Genomic DNA, 3428 nt, shown 5'->3' on the forward strand with positions numbered 1-3428 from the left:
GAAACAAGATGTTAAGGAGCTTGGCCTATTCCTTATCTTTAGCTACCATATTTTCCACTGTATCCAATAAAGAGTGGAGGTTCTCATCATCCCATAAATTGCAACTGAGTTATTTGTAGAAAAGTTTTCTAATATTTTTCACAGAAGTGGCCAGGTTAATCTATTATTGAGATTTTACCTCTTTCCTCTTTTTTCCTGCATGACTTAGCAACATCCTTAAATGCTTGCTAAGTTGCTGTCATGGTTTGACACTGGCACAATGCCAGTGCCCCCATGAAAATGTGATCCCTACCTTGAATGCTGTGAAGTGGAATCTAGAATAGAGCAAAGCAGGCCCAAGCTTAATAACTGAAAAAAACTTTATTAAGCTACCACTACAAAAGAAAAGAGAAAACTAAAGAAGGGGAAAAAAAAACCACACAAAGATCCAAATGAAAACCTTGCAAAACATTCCTCCTCCCCACCACCCAACTCCAACAAACCACAGTGAGACACAATCTGGACCCCAATCAGGTTTCCACCCTCCAAACAATCGATACTCAGTCCATCGAGGGAACAGAGTCTCTCCTGTGCCACAGACCCCCTAAGAAAACACAGCTCCACATCCTGTGTTTCCATGTCACACATGGCACCGCCCGGAGAAAAGTTTGCCATGGTGACCCTTCTCCTTTCCATGCACAGTGCTCTCACCACAATGCATGGACGGACAGACTGCTTTTAGGATTTTTCTTTTCAAGGATGCCCTGCTAAGAGGGGAGAAAACAACAGTTCAGTTTTTCATTGTTTGGGACCACAGTCCCCCCCCCATTTTCCCCTGGGACCGAGGGCTCAAGAACAGAGATCTCTTCTCTTTCCTTTCCAGGGCAAGGGGGCACCACCACAAACCCCCTAACCTTTTCTCTGTTCACTCCACTTTTGTCTTTTTTCCCAGCTGAAGCAGGTCTCTTGACTCACTGGCATCCTCCCAAAACACAGTCCCTCTTGGAGGAGAAGATTGGTTCAGGTTGTGGCTAACACGGAAAAGTCCAGCCAAAAGCCACTCCTTGTCCCCCTCCCATCCAGAATTCCTTCTTCCAACATCCCATCTCAGGGTCCAAGGTGTCCCTCTTCCTCTCTTTCAAACTGAGGACGGGAAAGGAAAATTCACAAAGCTTTCACTTCTCAAGGAAGGGTTAAAAGTCCGAACTCCCAGGATGGCTCGATGCCCGGACATCCAGCAACTCCCACACAACTGGGCACCTTGCAGCAGCTCCCCCCGCTCCTCCTTCCTTGCGGCTTTCTCTCTCCCTCTCGGGAGAGGAACTCTGGGGGGGGAAATGGAGACATCCCCGATTTCTTCCACCCTTCCATCTGCAGGGGCCAGCCCGGTTCCAGTCCTTCCACCACCCTTGGGGCTTTCGGCCTACCTTTCTCAGGCCATGGGGCTTCCCCTCCCCCACCCAGCTCGTGGCTGGGCAGGGGAGAGTTTGCACTGCACGCTGACCGGAACCAAAGAGAGCGAGTTCCCCTGGGAATTCTGCTTTTAACCCCTCTGTGTTCTCAGAGGCGTGTCTACTTTCAATTGGTCAATATCTAAATTGACCTCTTCCTTCCGGAAAAAATTCTCTTTCTGTGTCAAACCACGACAGTTGCCTGACCTTCTGTCCAAAGTTAATGCACCCTCTTCTTTCCCCTGAGTTCCCACAAAAGCTCCATGGGCAGCTAGGACAGTCATTTTCCACACCAGCTCATCTTTTGCCACACTGGGACAGGCTGCTCCTTCCCCCTTAAGATTACTTTCTCAAAATGTGCCCTTTGTTCCTGAACCCCTTTGTTTTTAAGGGCTTTTTCCCTTAAAAATATCGGTACCTCATTTGGTACTCCTCAAGTCAGCATCCTAAATAAGCCAAAGACTGCCCTTCCTAATTCCAGTGTGGAAGTTTTGTTGCTGTCCCTCCTTCTTTCACAGATCATTGAAAACTTGATTATTTCATGGTCCCTGTGCCCCAGGCAGCCTCTGAGCCCCACATCTGCCACCAGCCCCTCTGTTTGTGAGCAGCAGGAGACAGAGCTTTCCTTGGGAGTGGAGTGTTACAAAAATTGGGTAAAACAGAAAACTCCTTAACACCAGTGCAGCTTTAAGAAGCAGCATTCTTTATTCAGCTGGGTGCACGGAGGATAGCTCCTCCCAAAGCCGAGCATGCTGAGTACAGGAAAGTTTCTGTTCATGTTCTGTATTTTGCACACATATTCATTGATTGTCCTGGACTAAACACACATCTGATAATCATTTTTCCAGAATCATTAACATATTTCCCCTCCCCAATACCCATGCTGTCTTCTGTCCTGGGGATCTTCCCTGGTGGTCCCTGGTGGTCGTGGACCCCAATGTTCCCGTGGGCCTGGCTGAGCTGGCAGGACACTGAGGCTGGTGAACTTCCAGTTCCCCTTCTCCCACAGTTGGCATTGTGTGGTTTCCATAGGCCTGGGGAGTTGGAGAACAAGCTCCAGTTGTCAGCTCACCTGGTGGAGACAATTCATCATCTGGTGACATGAGGTCACAGAGTAGACTGTGACATCACAGAGTGGGCATCAAGCAACTACAGCATTATTGACTGTCTCTGTGACATCAGATAACAGGCTGTGACATAACAGCAGACTATGATATCACAGAGTGCCATCAGAGACCAGCTGTGTGACATTAGAGATCTGGCTGTGACATCTCAGAGCAGGCTGAGACATCACAGAGGGGCTTTGTGACATCCCAGGAGGGCTCTGTGAGGTCACTGGGTTGGTCACTCCGCCCCAGCCCCCCCTCACAGTTTCTCCCAACAAGTCCAATGCTGTTCATGCCCAGCGGGGTCCCTGTCCCCCGGTATCCCCCCGGTCCCCCTGGAGCCACAGCCTCCACCCAAGGATGTTCCATAGGATCCACCCCAGAGCCTGACATGGGACAAGGGGCCAGGGCTGTGTGACCAGGACATCAAGGATGTGGATTATCCAAGTCCCTGTGGCCTGAGTTGAGTTCCCCAGGGCAGGAAAGATGTCTGGCAGCTGGAGCAGGGCTAGGGAAGGGCCTCCAAGGTGGGGCTGGAGCCCTTGGGCTGTGAGCAGAGGCTGAGGGAGCTGGGCTTGTCCAGCCCGGAGCAGGGAAGGCTGAGAGGTTCCTCATCCCAGCCTGGCAGTGCCAGCGAGGAGGGGATGGATAACACAGAGCCAGGCTCTTCACCAGGGGCCTGGTGGGAGACAGAAGCCAATGGGTGGAAGGGGAAACAGGGAAGATCAGCCAGGACAGGAGAAGATTAAATGAGTCAGTTGGTTTCGGCATTTCCTCAACACCAAAAGCAGCCTGACCTCCCTTCTCCATTCACCACTGACAGCTTTGCAAATCAGGAATTGTTTGAGCTCTTTTGCCCCCACTCCAGGATGAGCATCCTGATGCAAGAACT

General features: G+C 50.5%; 1 long non-coding RNA gene across 1 annotated transcript; it reads right to left on the minus strand.

The window, feature by feature from the left end:
* Window positions 1-341: 341 nt before the first annotated feature.
* LOC146764529 (uncharacterized) lies at window positions 342-2536 on the minus strand. The gene is made up of 2 exons (XR_014950736.1): window positions 1407-2536; window positions 342-1304 (listed from the first exon to the last, which is right to left on the minus strand). It is a non-coding gene; the product is annotated as an uncharacterized LOC146764529 (long non-coding RNA).
* Between the last annotated feature and the right edge of the window lie 892 nt (window positions 2537-3428).

This window comes from Lonchura striata, chromosome 33 (assembly GCF_050655825.1).
Source record: "Lonchura striata isolate lonStrDom1 chromosome 33, ASM5065582v1, whole genome shotgun sequence".
Taxonomy (NCBI): domain Eukaryota; kingdom Metazoa; phylum Chordata; class Aves; order Passeriformes; family Estrildidae; genus Lonchura; species Lonchura striata.